The following is a 20,843-nucleotide window of genomic DNA, read 5'->3' as shown; positions in this document are numbered from 1 at the left end:
GAACTTGGATCTCAGCTGTAGTGGGGCAATAAAATGCTACATTCCTCCAGGTCTAACCATACATTTACGCACCCCTGAGGGCCACCGTTTTCTGTCCCATGACTTTTAGGATTTTAGACATCATACTGAGGCAGAAGCAGATTTATTAATCTTCGATGTACTGTAGCTCAGATTGTCCATTTTGTATTTGAAAATGCATGATATGATGACAGTGTAGGCAAAACCTCCTTCTTAATCTAATCTTCAATAAATTTAAATGTGTGCAACAGGAACTTTTGTCTTCGTACACGCCATCGGTTCTGCACTTAGCGGGAATAATGACACAAACAAAAATATATATATACATGTATGATTTAATACAGGGATTTTCAAACCCTTGGGTGGGTTGCGGGACAAAAAAATGGGTCGCAGACAAAAATAATAATAATTAAATAAATACATTTGTTTGTGAACTTTTACACAAATGCCCCCTTGTGGAGGCTTTTGTCACACCTTGTAAACCACAGTGGGACCAGATTGCCACCAATTTCATTAATTAAGTATGTTTTGATAAATTTAATGTGTTGCCTGGGTCGTGGTAAAAATCATGGACAAAATCGTAGGTCAATTTTGAAAAACCCTGATTTAATATGTGCAGATTTCTTATTTACTAGAGCGTTCAAATAATTACCCAACTTATTAGTTTAGATTGGTCTCAGTTTAGTCTGTTCTCACTGAGGTGTATGTATGTATAAATCTTAACTTCTGATTTTCCTCAGACATCGACCAATGTCTTGGCTGATTACATTTGTTGTAAGAAAAGTAAGGTGCGAATGGGTTTTTCAAAAAACTGTTCCTTTAATCAGTGTACATGAGAGGGTGAAACTGGTTTCACATCAGCTTTGTTCCCTCTGGCTCATCATAGGTCTAATATCCTGTTCTCCTCCCCCAACTGCCCCAGCACCTTAATCCTACTGGGCGAGAGACCTTACGAGAGAGTGAGAGTGAGTGAGGGAGGAGGGGTAAAGAGAGAGAGAGCTGGAGTCAATCAGAAAGATTGCCAGTCATTGTGAGAGACACAGCCAGGCTGGAAGTTTAGGACGTCCCGGAGCAGTTTTGGAGGTGTAGAGACGGTGTAGAGTTGTGTACAGAGTTTGTGAGTGTGTTATGTTATGCAGGAGGTGCAGGACTCTCTGGACGACTGGGCGGTGAGTCTGTACCAGGCAAGCAGTATGAAGACGGACGTCTCTCAGTACATCATGGGTGAGGACGTGCTGATGCTGCAGGAACAAGAGGAACATCTGCATGGTCAGTGGGAGCAGCTGTGTCTCAAGGTAAACACACACACACATGTTGTATAAATAAAGTTTTCTTTGCTTTTTTATTTATTTCCAGTTGATTTTTTCTAGTGTCTCTGTTGTTGTAGAGTTTCAGCTTGAGGTTGGAGTTTAATGTTGACACTTGTAAGGTTGCGTGGTTTTGACAGTTGAACAGTTCAAAAATACACTCACATGCAAGAATTGTAAGTATGTGAGAATGTTTTAAGGTAGTCACAAACATTCCAGACAGGAACATTTCACAGATTTACTGCACAGCTTGTGTTCAGGTTCACTTCTAAAGTTTTGAACATGAGCTATAAGGTTAATATTGCTTAAAAAATAGGTTCACGTGCAAAGAACATAGAATAATTTTGCCTCTAGTGGTTACAAGGGGGATTTTAGTGACAAATTGTGATTTCTTTTACCACCATATCATGATAAAACAGTTTAGCTCAGACATAAATTTTAGTTCATTTTTATAGAAAACTGTGTCATTTTCTTATTTCATTTTCATCAGCCTATATATTGCAGGGCTTGAGTCATCCCCCCTTTAAGACATAGCCAATCATGTCTGTGTAGATGCCCAGACGATCAATAGCACAACTGAAGTTTGAAACCAGATCCAAGCACAGAAATGTGTGAAATGCAGTTGGAAACTACTTAAATCTGATTACTATACAATAGGGGCATGTGGTGATTTTCTTTTGCACTGTGCTTAAGGGGTTGCTATAGGCTGTTATTAAAATATATTTTATTAAAACCATTTCCAAAAATCTTCATTTAAATAACAATATTTTAAATGTGACCTGTCTGATGCCATTTAACAAGACAGCCATTCTTCACGTTGCCCTTGGAATGAGACAGACTTGATCTAAGAATGCTGCCAACCTAGGCACTTAAGTCAAATAGGTAATAAAAGTACTTCTTAGAGTCTGTGATACCCATATGGTCCATATAGATCAGTGATTCTCAACGTGCCCAAATAAAAGTGCTACATGTTTAAGCCCATGTTGTGGCCCAACTAATTCTAAGGTTAAGAATCATTTAACTACAATCGTGTTTACTGATTATTGGCACTCACTTAATTAAGAACAGACTTGTGTTTGGTTCTGTTTTGGTGACTTGGTTGTTTTGTTTTAAAGGGGGGGAAAGGGGAGACTGAGGGGGGAGGGGGTCGTTAGCATAGCAATGGTGGAACAGATGGTACAGAGAGAGTAAGAATCAGAAATAAAAGAAACAGGGATGAATAGGAGCAGGAGATCACGGCTCTTTGTGTCGGTGTCACACGCCGAAGTGTGGAGCGTGGGGTGGGTGGGTTGCCACGTAAAGCAGCTGCTGGTTTTGAAGCTTGTATGTTGATAGTGGCTTGGGCACGCTTCAGAGTGAGCGCTAGTTCATGATCCATTGGAAAAGTCTAGCAGTGCTGTTGAATGTTTTTGTGACTTATGTGCATGAATTTTAGTGAGTGGTATAAATTTCTTTAGCTGCAATATTTCCTGTAGCTGCTTATCAGACTTGCACAACAACCTGGAGAATTTTTTGACCACCTGGACTCTAAATTGTTCCACACTCATTTTCCTCATTTGACTCCAAAATCTTCCTGCAGCATTTTCCAGTTGCATTGATTTTCGAATTCACTGTTCAGTTGTTTGATTGTTTTTAGTTTAGGCAGAAAGTGTTTGTATATAATCATGATGTGGCTAAAGATTAGTAATATTTAAGAGGAATTCCATTGTAGAGACATTTGACTGGTTTGCATAATAAACATCGACTATAAAAGTTGACTATAAGGTTTAGCATTTCAGACACCAGCAATTAAAATACCTTATGAAGACTGTAATTTGTATTTGTATGTTTAGGTGTCACTGCGTAAACAGGAGATTGCTGACCGGTTAAATGCTTGGATCATCTTTAATGAGAAAAACAAGGAGCTGTGTGAGTGGCTCAGTCAGATGGAGAACAAAGTATCACACAGCTCTGAGCTCAGCATTGAGGAGATGGTGGAGAAACTCAAGAAGGTAGGATCCACTCTAGCTCTAAACACAGACACACTATAGTGTAGATGGATGGATGGATGGATGGATGGATGGATGGATGGATGGATGGATGGATAGATAGATAGATAGATAGATAGATAGATAGATAGATAGATAGATAGATAGATAGATAGATAGATAGATTAGTATAGCAAGTATTAATGTACAAACCTATGTAGCTAAATAAATAGAATAAAGATATGTGATATGTAATATAACAAAATAAACTATTATGAAAGTATAATTTGCAGTAAAGATTAGCAGATGTGCAATGTACAATACTGTGTCGGTGTAGGTGAATAAATAGAACGAAGATATACACCAATTAGGCATAACATTATGACCACTGACAGGTAAAATGAATAACACTTATCACGGCACCTGTTAGTGGGTGGTATATATTAGGCAGCAAGTGAACATTTTATCCTCAAAGTTGATGTAAAGCTGGAAAAATGGGCAAGCATAAAAATTTGAGTGAGTTTGACAAGGGCCAAATTGTGATGGCTAGGTGACTGGGTCACAGCATCTTCAAAACTGCAGCTCTTGTGGGGTGTTCCCGGTCTGCAGTGGTCAGTATCTATCAAAAGTGGTCCAAGGAAGGAACAGTGGTAAACCGGTGATAGGGTCATGGGCGGCCAAGGCTCATTGATGCACGTGGGGAGTGAAGGCTGGCCCGTGTGGTCAGATCCAACTGACGAGCTACTGTAGCTCAAATGTTATTGTTAAGTTAACGCTGGTTCTGATAGAAAGGTGTCAGAATACTCAGTAGTCAGTAGAAGTAGTAAATATGCTAAATGATAAACATTTACATTTATTTTTAAACAGCATAGCTTAAAAATAGCTCTTTATAGTTCTTTTTACCTGTAAATCATTCTGTGTATCACCAAAATACAAACTTCTATGCGGATGATGTATAAATCATTTAGCAAAAAAGTCTTCTTCCTACCAATTCTTGATTTGTAACATTTATATACAGTATAATATTAAAACCGACTGTAACAAAGCCAAAACACTTCTGCTTTACTAATACAGCAGCGGGATTTCCTCACTGCATGTTGACTTCAGTTTGTTTGTGTGTGTGTGTGTGTGTGTGTGTGATGTCGAACTCTCAAATCATTCTGAATTGTGATGAAAAAGGAGCAAAGTGCAACCAAACTCAGAGGACTCCTTACAGTCCACCCCCAATTACACAATCCTACACACACACACACACACACACACACACACACTGACCTTACACTTGCATTAGAAACTGCCCTTTGTGCTTTTCATCAGAAAACACAGTACTTGAAATGTCTCACCTCTACAGTAAAAGTGTCACGTTTACTTTTCACATGTGCATAGCAGGATGAAATGCTGGGGTTTAACTAAGCAATGTTCATAGCACATGGAGCTTCACAAAACAATACTAGTAAACCTAAGATCAAAACGTCCGGAAACAACTTTCACTCTTCCCTGATACAAGCCATGGGACACTCCTGCTTGTAGAAAAGCCTTTTGGTGAGTCTGATGAGAAAGTGGTTAATTAATTGTGGATCCCAGTGAGAACTTGGCACTAGAGGCTCAGAAGCAGAAAGAGTGCTGGCAGATTTCAGAATGTGTGTGCTAAAGTTTAGAAAGTGTTGCGTCAAACGTCCCATGTGGTTAAATGTGCTGAAGAAGAAATAACCTCACTTTGTGTCCTTATGGGTTTCCTCTAGATACTGTGCTTGGGTGGTGGTTAGTGGATTGGCTACTTTATACTCATTATAATTGACAGTAATTGAGTGAGTGGTGTTGGTTACCCTGGATAGAGGATAGTCTTTAGACCTGTAGCGACCCTGATCAGAAAAACACATTCTGTACTGCCAGTCTTGCACTGCTGGGATTTACTTAAAGCCTAAAATATTTCATAAAAAGAGTGGTGGAATTTTTAGATCTCTTCCTAATATGTCATTATCAATCAATGCTGCATCTTAACACAGTAGCAGTTCCTTATTCCTGCCAGAGTAGTTTCCAAATCCCAAAAATGTTACCTAGTGCAGTTCCATAGTAAGATAATCTACACACATTTAGTTATTGTTCATGCATGTTTTATAAAGCCCCTATAGAACACCTTTCAAATACAATGTTAACTGAAGCTATCTGTATAATTCTCTTTTAAAAATTTAAAAGCAAGAGTGTTTGATGATCACATCCTTTTCATCCTCATGTCTGTTTAGGACTGCATGGAGGAAATTAACCTGTTCAGTGAGAATAAGACTCACCTAAAGCAGCTAGGAGAGCAGCTCATTTCCGCCACCAATAAGACCAAGGAGGCCGAGATCAGTGACAAAATCAAGGGGATTAGCGACCGCTGGCAGCACCTATTCCACCACATCGAGGCCAGGTAAGAACATCCTGTTTATAAACACATGAAAAGTTGAAACAAATGCGGATTCACCATGATCATGCTGCGACATAAAGATGTGTACCTGTAATTCTGGGATTCTGGGATTGAAACCTGTACATCAAGGTCAAACTTATTATGTATAATATATTGAGTATTGTTTTTAATTAGTACTACAACATACAAATTGGCTGAGAAGTTCTGCAGATTAGCGCACCTTTTTAATTCTTACAGCCTTAGCATGTACAGAGGAACACGCAAGGCTCTCTGTATTCATCCAGAGACTCTTGGTGACACCTTGAGCCGCAAAGAGGTGATTTCTTATTTGTCTTTCCATTTATCTGTCTGTCAGTTTGTCTGTAGATTGCCCAAACAGGCGGCTGGTGGTGGGCTAATAAATTAGCTCTACTTAAGTGCCCAAAGACTAGTAATTTTGTTAAATATTATTTTCTGAATGATTTCACCTGAATTTGCTTGTAAATACAGAGTTCATGCATAGAAACTATGTAAAGTATACACATTTGAGAAACAGGTTTGTGTGTCAGGGACATAAATGGTGTTTGGGCAGAATTTTGAGACTTTTCTTATACTATGTTGAGCAATTAATTAAGTGTGTATCAACTGTTTAAAATATATGTATGTTTGGAAATGATAAAATGATAACAGTTATAATGATAATGGTAATGTATAACTGAGGAAGCACAGAAAGGGTCGAGGTCAGTTGTCCTGTGGGTATGTAAATATAGACAGCGTTGCTATTGCACTAAAACGTGTTATCTGTCTGCGCTTGCACATTAGATTGACCATAGAGGATAGAAAGCTTGTTTTTCTGTACTGGTCAACATCTCATCACACAATCACACTGACTTTTCCCTGTCTTATATCCTGTGCCTCTGCCATCATGTCTCCATCAATCTTGTCTACCTTTGCTCTCTTTTCTGATTTGACTGGGTGTAGTTCTGACCCCACAGACTCCAGTTCTTTATTCATGGTCTCTGTTATCCCTCAAACATCTGCCTTATTTGATACTGTTTAATCCAGGCTGAGTTTAGAATAGAATAGAACAGAATGGCTTTAATTGTCATATATACATATGCATGTGTACATTAAAATGAAATTCTTTTCTCGCGGGTATTCTTTTCTCTCAGCAATAGTATGGATAGTACATGAGGGTTAAGGGCCCAACAGTGGCTGTATGGCAGATTCAGGATTTAAACCCACAACTTTATGACATATAAACAACAGTGATTCCCTATTTAAATGACCACTCTTTAGCAAGGAATAAAGGAACAGAATCCATCTTATAGTTTTTTCAATAGTTTGTGTAGTATTCACATTGTCGTCATTGATTTCAATCATGGGAACTCTCTTCTAAAAATACTCATTCCTAAGAAGATGTACACATCAGATGAAGGTAAATTATTCGACTGTGAAACCAAAACAAGCCTCTTACCTCACAGATAGAAGAAATAAGAGAGAGAGCATGATCCTCTGACCTAAAGGTGAATCTACAGATCTGGCCTGTTTGGGTTCACTTATAGAAACCTAATCCAGGCTTTTTAGGTGCAGCGAGAAGCTAAAAATAAGTTTGTTAATCAATGCGTAAAGTGGCACCACTGACCTTCGTCATGCCAAGATCACACAGGGTCATGCTCTGCAAAGCTTTATGGTCCCAGGTTTGATCCTCAACACAGGTTATTGAGTGAGACATTGTTCTCCACTGGTCTCTGTAAGTATTCCTTATAGCCCCAAAAAACTGCCAGTATATGGACCAGCAACACAATTTGAGTCATGATGTCCTGTGATTGGTCTTTTTATACCTTCATCAGAATAAAACGCTTAATGACCCCATATATAATATACAGTTTACAGACACATTTTATAGTTAATATAGTTCTATTATTAAGGTGGCTTTCTTTAGATAGAGCAGTTTTATTGACAGGCCTAAATTTGGTCCTTTTTGAAACACTGTGCACTGTGGGTAGTTTTACAGTTCTGGCATGTTTAGACTGGTCTCTGCATAGCTGTACATGACTGTGTATACAGAACTATCTGATCTGGTGTGTGTGTGTGTGTGTGTGTATGTAACTACATGCAGGATTAGATGAGTTGACTTAGATTCTTTTGTCACTTAAAATCACAAAGGGTGCAGGGTCACCCCACTGGCATCCACACACTTACTAACACACAGCACAAATCGGACAGCTGCCACAAGCCTTTGTGTTCACCCGGCATCCTCTGTCCGACGGCATTGTGTCTCTGAGCCAATCAGCTTGTGTGTCCAGTCTCAGTGCAGCTTTCCTATTGGGGGAGATGGAACAGGGATTGTAGGGTGAAACCCAGGGAGTCCAGTGCATTTTGTTCATACTTAATGAAGCAAGGCAGATGTTGTGTTATGACCACTAATCTCTCTCTCACACACACACACAAAATAAATCACATTATGCACAATAACCTGAGTTCTGGTTGAAACCCCCTTCAGTGCAACCAAAACACAAAAAGTCAAAACTTACTAAAGCACTGTATGTGTGTGTGTGTGTGTGTGTGTGTGTGTGTGTGTGTGTACTGATGTGTAGAAGCAGCATGCTTGTCTTTACAAAGCAAAAATAACAGGATGTAGTAGGTTCCGTGGTCTCTAATCCAGTGTGGATAAGGGGAATTAATGAAGATTTGTAAAGAGTGAAACCGTTTGCAGATCAGGATCATGGTTGTGATACACATCACCGTGTTATGCAGTGAGATGATTAGACAGATTACTATATTACGGTTGGGGATGTTCTGCTCTGGAAATGCTGGACTGGTGTTGAATTATAGTCGTCACATTTTCTAATCCAGTCCAAGTACACTTCTTACATGTGAATGTGATTTTTGCCAATGTGACACAGATTGTATGTGTTAACATGCCACTGTTTTACAGGTCTGTTGCTAAAATATTAGTTGGATCTGAACTAATCCCAATCTGCATTTTAATATTAATAGAGGGTTGAGGGGCTTAAGGCAAATGTTCTATTTGCACTGATAATGCCAAGTGATATTAGTCTGCATTGTGTTTGTATCATATTAAAATCTATGAATGCACATGCTACGTGCTACATTCTCCTCAAGGCTTGTTTCTTGTGGTTTTATACATGCAAGGAGTACTAAAACATCTATAAAAGCACGAATGCTTTTCATCATGTCTGCACCGCCACAAAATTACTGGTTTGTTTTGGTTCCTCCTTACGTGTGCATGAGTGTGATTCTTGCCAACATGACACAGATTGTTCATGTTAACACACCACTATTATGCAAGTCTGTTGCTAAAATATTAAGTAGATCTGAACCAACCCCAGTCTTCCTTTTTTATATGAATATGTTTGGGGGTTTTAAGGCACTTCGGTGGTGCAGGTGTGAATATACTAGTCATACATTGCTGGGATCCAGACTTTGAATCCCCAGCTACTAGCATTGTCTACATACAGACATGGTTCGTCATGACTTTGGGGGAAGGGGGTGTTAAGATAGGATTGCTTCCTGTCTGGAGTGTGTTAATGCATTCTGGGAAAGCCAGACCAGGGATAAAGTGTTGGTGGAACGTATACTTTAACTTTATATTCTGTATTTTATGTTTTTACTCGAAGTACTTGGAATGTTCCTAATCCTAATGTAGTATAATGTTATAATCTTTAATCTTTAGTGGTTGAGGTGTGTACATAAATGTATTTCAGTCCTAATTAAGTTGCAATCTGATTATTAATTAATTTGAATTTTTTTAATTAATTAATAAAAATAGCTTTTTATTTGTGTTATTTTATTTAATGTATAGTATAAAATAGAAGTCAATGATAGTATAGTATGTTAAATCAACCGCTTGGTGAGTGTGTGTGTAGCTCTGTTGGAATTTAGTGCTCAGTGTGTGTGTGCATGTTAAGCCTCTTTATGAAATCTTGCATGGATTAATCAGCTGAAAAGGTCACTTTATTAATCGTGTGTGTGTGTGTGCGTTAGTACCTGTGCAGTGGGCTATACACTCACTGTAACATGCTGTAAATGACGTAATGACTCATGAGTCATGCCAACTGAGCCAGCATAGAGAGTGAGGGAGCAGGGTAGAGAAGGGAAGGGGGCGTTAGGGAGAGGGACAGTCTGCCTTCAGACCAGGAGCAGCAGTCTATTCAGAAATGCTAACGCTAACCAGAGAGCCATGGAGTAGCTTCGCCAGTCTGTGAGTACGTACCACCTGCTCCAAACACAAAAGACACAACACAGACCCTCATCTGTGCAAGGTCAGCGGGGTTGCTCGGGGGGGTGGGCAGTGTTTTTAAGAGCCACTTACTAGGCTCGTTCATGTTAACACTGCTGTAATGCTAGCATATGGAGGAATTAATGCCTTGAGTATAATACCTGCGTCTGTCTAATGCAATGCAGGCTCGAGCTTGGTTTGCACAGATGTAAGACAGGACTCATGCATTATACATGAGTAAAAGGATGCAGATATGCACCAGGTTGTGCAAAATCACTTGTTGTGTAAAATGAACAGGTTAGCATGCATGCATTTCATGCAAATCAGACCAGACTCCATCATTTTAACACAAATTCAACAAGTTATAATGCATGCAGTGAGAGCAAACATGTTTACCCCATTTGTCTTTATACATATGTAACATTTTCTACTGATTTAATAATGGCAAGCGATATTAGTCTGCATTGTGTTTGTATCATATTAAAATCAATCCATGAATGCACCTGCTACGTGCTACATTCTCTTCAAGGCTTGTTTTGTATGAATTAAAACATGCAAGGAATATTAAAGCATGTATAAAAGCATAAATGCATTGCATCATGTCTGCACTGCAGGTAATCACTGGTTTGTTTTGGTTCCTCCTGCATCAGCATGTTTATCACCTGATGGTGCCATGGAACATAAAAGTCACTCTGTAATTGGGTTAGACTGACGACTCTGGTGTTCGACACTCAGTGGCTTTGAGTCGTTACTGCGTGCTGATTATTAGGGTTAATGGACTGATGAAGTGAACAGAAAGAAGCTTTTATTGCATCGTTTTGCTCCAAAATAAGTGGCATGGACACTGGTGCATCTTGCAGACCAAACAGCATTGTGCTGTACTGAAAAAACAGTGGTCTGTAATTTGCTATAGTCTCTTAGGAATTTATATTTACCTTTAGGGTCTGTGGTGTTTTATACAGATGTAACCAACTATACACAATGATCTGAAAGCGTTTAGGAATTAATTAAATACGCTGGTGTTTTTTTACTTCCAGTTAAAGTCTGAATTGTACACGAGCTGAGCTACTGCTGTCCCTCACATGGAGTGATTAGGGTACTGGACTAGTAGTCAGTAGGTTGCAGGTTCAAGCCTCACTACTACTCGCTACTGCCACTGTTGGGCCCCTGAGCAAGGCCCTTAACCTTCAATTGCTTTAACTGTATTCAGTCAGAATTTTAAGTTACTTTTAGGGATGTCCCGATCCGATCTCAAAGATCAGAATCGGGGCCGATCAAGGCATTTTTTAACAGATCGGTATCGGATTTACTAAGGCCGATCCTTTGTTTTACGTCAGCATGTCCGCTGTGTGGAAATACTTTAAATTGGCTAACACGGCAGATATGCTGATTTTCCTCAAAAAGAACCTTCACTTCATTTGGAGTGTTCTAGTTTTACTACAATGCTGCACAAGTTTGTTTACTTTTATTTTGTAAAACTAAAAGAACATTAAGCAATAGCTTGGATGCAGGCAATTTTTTTTCCTACAGCACTGCAGAGCTATTCAGTTGTTAAACATGTACATTGGATTAATTTGAATAACTGTAATGTACTTGAAGTGTGCACTGAGTGAACAGTATTATTTAGTTCTTATCTAGACAATATCTACAAAATTCAAGGATCGGGATCAAAATTAAAGATCGGGATCGGGAACAAAAAAACGTGATCGGGACATCCCTAGTTGCTTTGGATAAAAGTGTCTGCTAAAATGCTGAAAATGTAAATCTGCCATGTAGGGATGAATACTGGACAAAATGCTGGATTCATATATTTTGATCCAATTCACTAACACATTTTCGTGTCATGGTGTCTAATGTCCAAATAAACTCAAAATAAACATTATTATGCCTTTAAAGTAAAGATGTTTACAGAGATAAATCAGTCTAATTCATATAATCATGTCACATAATCATATAATTGGTTCATTTATTTGATTGATTGATTGATTGATTGATTAAAGATTCATCTTGCAGGGTACGGAAGCTGAAGGAGACTTTGGTAATGGTACAACAGTTGGATAAGAACATGAGTAACTTGCGCACATGGCTCTCCCGTATCGAGGGGAAACTCGCCAAGCCCATCACATACAGCGTGTGCCACAGTGATGAAATCCAGCGGAAACTGACCGAACAACAGGTACACACACCTCACACCTTTCTACTTCTATAACTACATTCTTATACCTTCAACACGCTTTATAAATACTGTACTCAATACAAGTCATTACAAATAGGATTTTTTGTACAAATTATACAAATTTTAGATGAATAATATAGTAATATCCGGCAGGATAACGTGTTTTACTTATTTATTCCACAATATCAGTTTTGACGGTGTAGTTTTAGTAATCTGGCCTCCGCTCAAGAATCTAGCATGAGGTAAATGATTTGAACCTACCGCACCATCTCTCTGACATAGTTTTTGATAAATGATGCAGGAGCTGCAGAAGGACATCGAGCAGCACACTGAGGGTGTGGCATCAGTGCTGACGCTGTGTGACGTGTTACTTCATGATGCCGACGCGTGCAGCAGTGATGTTGAGAATGACTCCATCCAGCAGACCACACAGAGCCTGGACCGTCGCTGGAGAAACATCTGCGCCATGTCCATGGAAAGAAGAATGAGGTGAGGATCTAATGCACCCAGATAGACACCGATTCTGACAAAATCTTTTTGATATTTATACGTTTTATGATGTGTAGAAAGCGAGAAAACAAATACAAGAAGAAAATTACATGATTTATTTTATATATAGTATGGCCCAAAGTATGCAGACACCTGTTTATGAGCTTGATGGACATCTTATTTTAAAACCATGGCCATTGATATGAAGTTGGCACCAGGCTTTGTGGCAATAATAGTACCCACTTTTCTGGAAAGGCTTTACACAAGATTTTAGGGTTTGTCTGTGGGGAATCTGTGCCCATGAGGTCTGCAATGATGTTAAATGAGAAGGCCTGGCTCACAATCAACATTGTAATTCATCCCAAAGGTGGGGTTGGGATCAGGGCTTTGTGCTCTGTGCTGACCACTGGAGTTCCTACACATCAAACCATGTCTTGTTGGGCCGCTCAGGTGGCGCAGAGGTAAAAACACACGCTGGAACCAGAGCTGGGATCCTGAATACATCCTATTGAATCTCAGCTCTGCCTGCCAGCTAGGCTGAGTGGCCACATGAACAGCGATTGGCCTGTTGTTCAGATATGGGTGGGATTAAGCCGGATGGGGTCTCTCTCTCATAACTATTGCAATTACGACCTCTGCTGGCTGATTGATGGCGCCTGCACAGAGATGAGTAAAGAGTACTCTCAGGGTGTGTCTCTCCGTACACAGTGCTGAGCTGTGCTCGTCAAAATGTAGGTGATAAGATGCATACGTCATGCAGGGATCAGCATTGATGGAGAGGCAGCATGACGCAATCGGCAATTGGACGCGCTAAAAGGGAGAAAATAGGGGAGAAAATGCATAAAATAAAATATTTAAAAAACATGTCTTGTTGGAATACAAAGGACCTTCCCTTAACTGTTGCCACAAAGTTGGAACTGTAATGCATTTTATATAATCGCTTTTATACACCAGTTAGCAATAGGTGTGGCTAAAACACCTGAACTAAATAATTAGTTCAGGTAAAAGGGTGTTCACATACTTTTGGTCATATAGTTACATTCACTCTGCACTGAGTGAGTCACAGCTAAATAAAACTGGCTAAATATTTGGTATGTTCGTCCCCCTGCAGGATTGAAGAGACATGGCGTCTTTGGTGTAAGTTTTTAGACGATTACTCGCGCTTTGAGGACTGGCTGAGCACGGCTGAGCACACAGCAGCAAACCCAACCAGCTCAGACGTCCTCTACACCTGCGCCAAAGAGGAGCTGAAAAAGTTTGAGGTGAGCTTATTTGAATTTAGTCATATGCAACCCTTGGCATACAATAATCGGTCTGGTCTGGTCAGGTGTGAACACATCATTTATATGTATATTTATAATTTTACATCCGTTGTCTCACACGTGTAGGCATTCCAGCGACAGGTTCATGAGCGCCTGACCCAGCTGGAGCTGGTTAATAAGCAATACCGACGTCTGGCCAGAGAGAACCGCACAGACACGGCCTGCAAACTGAAGAACATGGTAAACCAGGGAAACCGACGCTGGGATGAGCTGCACCGAAGAGTCGCCTCCGTCATCCGCAGACTAAAGGTTCAAATTTATGACTTGAATTTTAAACATAATGAAATTAAAAAACCTCTTGCAAATTGTATGTAACATTAAAAGTGAAATCTTTTTACAGCACTTCACGTCTCAAAGAGAGGATTTTGAGGGAACGAGGGAAGCTGTACTGGTGTGGCTTACGGAGATGGACATTCAGCTCACCAATGTTGAGCATTTCTCTGAAAGTGACATCCATGACAAGATGAGACAGCTCAAAGTTAGTGCAGACCTTTTTTACGTCCACCACCCAATTCAAAGTGTTCTGAAGCTACATATTTATTTATTTATTAGGGTTTTAATGTTATGTGTAACACACTGTGGTTACATTCATGACAGGACAGGTAGTTACTGGTTACACAAGATTCATCAGTTAAAGTCTTTTAATGTCAAACAGTCGTAGACAATTTTGGATCTCCAATTGCATGTCTTTGGACTGTGGGAGGATACCGGAGCACCCGGAGGAAACCCACACAGACACGGGGAGTACATGCAAACTCCACGCAGAAAGGACTGGACCGCTCCACCTGGGAATCGAAACCAGGACCCTCTTGCTGTGAGGCGACAGTGCTCGGAGAGCTCACTAGCTTTTCAGACAGACTCATAGAGCATCTTAGAGCATTAGTTTGGTAGCATAGAAAAGTTCTAAATGCCATTTAGCATTGTTAGTGATTATGATTGGCTACAGCTGGTGACTCATCAGTGCCAATATAAATAGGACAAGATTGACCGTCTCTGTGTTGTGGTCTGTGTAGGCATTTCAGCAGGAGATCATGCTCAACACAAACAAGATCGACGCTTTGATCGTGTTCGGAGAGAAGCTGATCCAGAAGAGCGCTCCACTGGATGCTGTGCTCATCGAGGACGAGCTGGAGGAACTGCACTTATACTGCCAGGAAGTCTTCAGCAGAGTCTCACGCTTCCACCAGCGCCTCGTCAATACCCAAATGGTTTGTATCTTTTTCTCTCTCTCTCACAGACACACACACACATACACATATACGCACACACACACTGTAATTCACAAACCTACAAACATTATAAAACAGTTTGTTTTTGTTGGCTGCTCTCTGTCAGGTCCTGGATAATGAGCATGATTTGGCAGACAGAGACTCAGATATGGAGGACTTGTCAGACCTAACAGAAGACTGGGAGAGGGACACTGATTTAGAGTATGTAACTGATGATGTAGAGACACCAGTGTCTAACCAGCACTCACCATGTATCGTTATTCATCCTGCACTGGAACCCTCGGGCAGAGAGTCACCTCTCAGCGTGGACTCTATACCACTCGAGTGGGACCACACTGTGGACGTGGGTGGGTCTTCATCGCCTGAGGATGAAGATGAAGTAACATACTACAGTGCACTGTCAGGTACATTCTCTATAAGCCTATGAAAGATTAGTAATGTCAGATCTTTCTAACCTAAAAAAAATCATTTGTACTTTAAAAATGTTCTACTACACTTGCCCACCACCACTGAGGTCTGGGTCAGAATCTTAGCATTCCTGTCAGCTGGCCGGGCGTCTACACAGACGTGATTGGCTGTTTTTTACCTTGACCGGATGTGTCTTACCTAACACATGCTTCCTCCAACACATGTGCAGTTGCCAACTGCTTCTTTTCACCAGCACGAGGTGGATACACACAGGTATCAGTATCATGTACAAAGAGTCACTCACTACTCTCCAATACTCCCTGATCTCCATCCTTCCTGAGACATAGCCAATCATTTCTGTGTAGATGCCCGGTTGACAGATAGCAGAGCTGAGATTCAAACAAAAGGTATAGGCCAGCTTTTATTAATTCTTTCATCTTTAGCAACATCTTTATCCAGGTCAGGGTTTTTGACAGCATTTTCTTACTCCTCAAAAGCAGAATGTAATTTAACGTAATGACTATAAGGGTGTGTAGATTTTGTGACAGGCGCTTGTTGATGTGTGTGTGTTATTGGTGTGTTACAGATGTAGAAGTCACTGAGAGCTCTGATAGGTGTATTAATGCTACGGCTCGAGCTCTGAGTGCTGTAACTGGTAGGCTCCAGCCTGCTGCATGCTAAACACACTCTTTTACATTCACGCTCATGTTGATTGCTGTGTGTGTTGCGTATCAGTGTTCAGCAGGATTTCATTTATAAACCTCACACGATCACCGTATGCCATATAACCACATAGTCTTGTGGTATGTATGGGTTCATCATGTTGAGTCCCTTGATAAGTTATTTGTTTCTTCTTTACCCTAAATGTACTTGATCATGATCAGATGAGTGCACAGTTTTAGAGTGAAGGACGCTGTGTTGACGTCATTTGTTCTTACAGAATGTAGTCAGTGTGTCAGATTCTACATGAACATGTATGTTTGATGTTACTGCATTGCTAAACAGTCATTTGTTTTATTATTAGCTGCATTGTCGTAACTAAAACTGGACACAACATTTTTGACTGATCAAATACATTTCATTTAAGTGGAAAATGTATCTGTATTATTTCATGTCATACTTTCAACCTACACTATCATCCACCTTACTAAAAGTGTCTTTTCGTATTGGATTTGCTTCTCATCAGAAGGTGTGTTTTGTCTTTGAATTGAACATAAACATGTCTTTTTTATTTTAATACAGCTCTTTTCAGCTCATCTTTGTCTTTGTTTGTTACATTTCTCGGTTAGAAATGTAAAGGTTATGAATCCATTAATGTTAATCACAATAATTACAATTTTCTTCCATCACTTACAGTAACAGAACCCAGCTGGCAGGACCAGAAGCACATCATCCGCAAGCTAAACTCAACTCCTTCGTGCAGCAGTGCTTCCTACCATCCAGAGGGCTATGTACGTGTACATACACATACAGTCACACACACATCTGCATGCACACAGCTGGACAGAGTAGACAAAAACATAAACACGTCATTTTTACTTGGCAAACTGAATTATATAAAACATCAAGATTCATGTGCAGGAGATACACTGATCAGCCATAACATTAAAACCACCTCCTTGTTTCTACACTCACTGTCCAGGTATTATTTAGGTGGTGGATCATTCTCAGGACTGCAGTGACAAATGACATGGTGATGGTGTGTTAGTGTGTGTTGTGCTGGTATGAGTGGATCAGACACAGCAGCGCTGCTGGAGTTTTTAAATACCGTGTCCACTCACTGTCCACTCTATTAGACACTCCTACCTAGTTGGTCCACCTTGTAGATGTAAAGTCAGATACGATCGCTCATCTATTGCTGCTGTTTGAGTTGGTCATCATCTAGACATTCATCAGTGGTCACAGGACGCTGCCCACATGGTGCTGTTGGCTGGATATATTTTTGATTGGTGGACTATTCTCAGTCCAGCAGTGACACTGAGGTGTTTAAAAACTCCATCAGCGCTGCTGTGTCTGATCCACTCATACCAGCACAACACACACTAACACACCACCACCATGTCAGTGTCACTGCAGTGCTGAGAATGATCCACCACCCAAATAATACCTGCTCTGTAGTGGTCCTGGGAGAGTCCTGACCATTGAAGAACAGCATGAAAGGGGGGTAACAAAGCATGCAGAGAAACAGATGGACTACAGTCAGTAATTGTAGAACTACAAAGTGCTTCTATATGGTAAGTGAAGCTGATAAAATGGACAGTGAGTGTAGAAACAAGGAGGTGGTTTTAATGTTATGGCTTATCAGTGTATATACACTTAATGGGTCATAAACATCAGGTCAGAATAATAAAATTAATACCTTCACACAAACACACATGGCACAGCTGAAATTGTAGTTGTAACACTAGGAGAGTGAAACCATGATAAAACAAGTAAACGCAGCAGGTTACTACCCAGTTTGAGGTAATATGAAACACAGCATGCATCTTCTGGGGTTTTTGGTCTTGTATTAATACATACATATACACACACACACACACACACACTTAAAAATAACCACGTGCCCTAGCAGCATGAGGGCTAGAGAAAGACACACACACATTCCATGGAAGTCTTATCAGTTGGCAGTACAGAATGTCTTTCTTTATCAGTAAAGAACGTGCAGGTATCACTGCGTTCAGAATGTGCATTCTTTTCACGTCTTTAGGTTTTTAGGTCAACTGTGTAAAGATTAGGCTAATGTGTATGTGTGTGTGTTTGTTTGCAGGCTAAGTTGATGGCAGAATGTACTGACAGTATAGATAACGTAAAGCGAGTGAAGCATATTCTGAATGCTGATGAAGTGGTTGACGATCAGGGCCTGACCTCCCTGACTTCTGCAGATAAGCAAACAGGTGAGACTGATTCGTACATATTTATTTAACCCAACTTATTCCAAAATGTGGGACGGGATTGCAGACGATGGAAATCAATTTGAATTTGAATAAATTTTAATGTAATGCCTACACAATTGGGGCACTTTGGTGGCCCACCTAAACCGCTATGTGAGTTTGAATCTGAGCAGTGCCATCAGCCGGCCGGCGTCCACACAAACATGATTGGCTATGTCTGAGATGACCAAAGCCTTGTACGTCTGCTTTGCGACCAGTGTTTCCCATTGGAAGCAGACCCACCATAACCCTGACCAGGATAAACTGGTTGATGCAAATGAAAAAAAAATGAAATGAATGACTAAACAATTAAAGTCATGCACATCTTAAAATGAAATAATTAGAGAAATAATTAAATGTTTTTATTTAAGGAGCACCCAGGTGGTGCAGTGGGATATTCTGCTAACACGTCAAGATTCTGAACTCCTCGGTTCGAAACTCGGCGTTGCCACCAGTCGGCTAGGGCGGGACTATGTGGGTGGGGATTTGGCTAAGTGAGTAGTACTGTCGCCTCACAGCAAGAAGGTCCTGGGTTCGATCCCCAGGCGGGGCGGTCCTGGGTCCTTTCTGTGTGGAGTTTGCATGTTCTCCCTGTGTCTGCGTGGGTTTCCTCCGGGAGCTCCGGTTTCCTCCCACAGTCCAAAAACATGCAGTCAAGTTAATTGGTGACACTGAATTGCCCTATAGGTGAATGGGTGTGTGTATGAGCGTGTGTGTGTGTTTGTGTGTCTGCCCTGTGATGGACTGGCGCCCGTTCAGGGTGTTACTGTGTGCCTTGTGCCCATTGAAAAGCTGGGATAGGCTCCAGCACCACCACCACCCCCAAACCTGATTGGATAAGCGGTTAAGAGAGTGAGTGAGTGAGTGTTTTTATTTAAAACTCAAACTAACATGTCCGGATGTTTAAGATTTCCCAAAGTATCTTCTGTCTTTGTTATCTTAAAAAAATGAGTGCAAAATTGGGTGTGGCCCTTTTGGCCAGTAGTGTATGTAAAATAATGCAGCAACAAAACTAAATCTGTATCAAAAATAAAGGATCTTCTGAACGCTTTCAAGGACAAAACTATTAAACAACACTTGAATGGAAAAAGCTGGAAAAGGTTCTGTAAACTGACAAAGTAAGGCCTGAAGATAACAGCTTTAAAACAAATGAACTGCTCTTTCTGAAGAACAGTAACTGTGTGTGTGTGTGTGTGTGTGTGTGTGTCTGTCTGTGTGTGTGTGTCTGTGTGTGTGTGTGTGTGTGTGTGTGTGTGTGTGTGTGATACCCCATGATGAATTGGTACCACATCCAGGCTGTTTTCCTTTTCAAACCTGATCAGAATGAATATTGAGGAACATTTTTCCATCTGTTCCACCTGGGTCCTAATTCAGGAAAATGTTTTTGCTGGTGTACTTACCTGTACCTTACTTTGCTGCTCAGGTGTGATCGAGAGATGGCAGCTATTCCAGGCTCATACGCAGTCCCACAGAGAAGATCCGGTCAGTCTGCAGCAGCATGGAAAATTGACATTTGATCTTGGTGAGATTACGAACTGGCTGGATGGTGTGCTGCCTGAACTGGAGAGGCTTCAGAGAGCAGAGGAACATCCAACACTTCAAGTTATGGAGAACAGGATCCATAGACTTAAGGTAAATGAAAAAGACTTAGTGGTCATTAGTGATGGTGGGTGGTTTATCAAGAGAATGATACTCTGCCCCACTAATAGAAAGGGTAACATAATTCCTTTTGCCATTAAGAAGAACTTTTGCAGGTTCTTTCCCTTTTCATGTGGGTTTCCTTAGGTACTTGTGTCCTGTAGGTACTGATTTAGGGTTGCGGTGGGTCTATTTTATTGGGCCAAAGGCAGGAAACACGCTGGACAGGTCACCAGTCCATTATACACACACAGACACACAGTAGCTTTAATTGGCCTGACTGCATGTGTTTGTACTTGGAGGAAACCAGAGTAGCCAGAGGAAACCCACACGGACACAGGTAGAAGAACATGGAAATTCCACACGGAAAGGAGCCTGGCTGTTCTTGCTGTAAAGTGACAGCGTGTGTATGATAGCATACCCACACCTGAGGGTTATTTTTGTGCCCAATCCACCTTCATCATGCATTTGTAATAAGAGTATACTCTGGTATACTGGTATACTCAACAGCAAACCACCCAGGCACAAGGAGAACATGCAAAACATGCAGACAGTGAATCAAACCCAGGGCCATAGGAACAGAAACCATGTTGTCGTCTGGTGTGCACTGTACACTGTAATTAAATAAATATATTTCAATACTTACTCATTTCTAGTAACTACTGGTGTAATAATGTATCGTTACACCAAGAGGATGTTTTCTACATGATTGTACCAAAGTGATAAG

General features: G+C 40.6%; 1 long non-coding RNA gene across 1 annotated transcript; it reads right to left on the bottom strand.

The window, feature by feature from the left end:
• Window positions 1–352: 352 nt before the first annotated feature.
• Window positions 353–20,033, bottom strand: LOC134314917 (uncharacterized). The gene is made up of 6 exons (XR_010012433.1): window positions 19,879–20,033; window positions 16,903–17,047; window positions 15,389–15,502; window positions 12,362–12,559; window positions 5,581–5,713; window positions 353–1,259 (listed from the first exon to the last, which is right to left on the bottom strand). It is a non-coding gene; the product is annotated as an uncharacterized LOC134314917 (long non-coding RNA).
• Between the last annotated feature and the right edge of the window lie 810 nt (window positions 20,034–20,843).

This window comes from Trichomycterus rosablanca, chromosome 5, assembly GCF_030014385.1.
Source record: "Trichomycterus rosablanca isolate fTriRos1 chromosome 5, fTriRos1.hap1, whole genome shotgun sequence".
NCBI lineage: Eukaryota > Metazoa > Chordata > Actinopteri > Siluriformes > Trichomycteridae > Trichomycterus > Trichomycterus rosablanca.
This window is presented reverse-complemented; position numbering and strand designations above follow the sequence as displayed.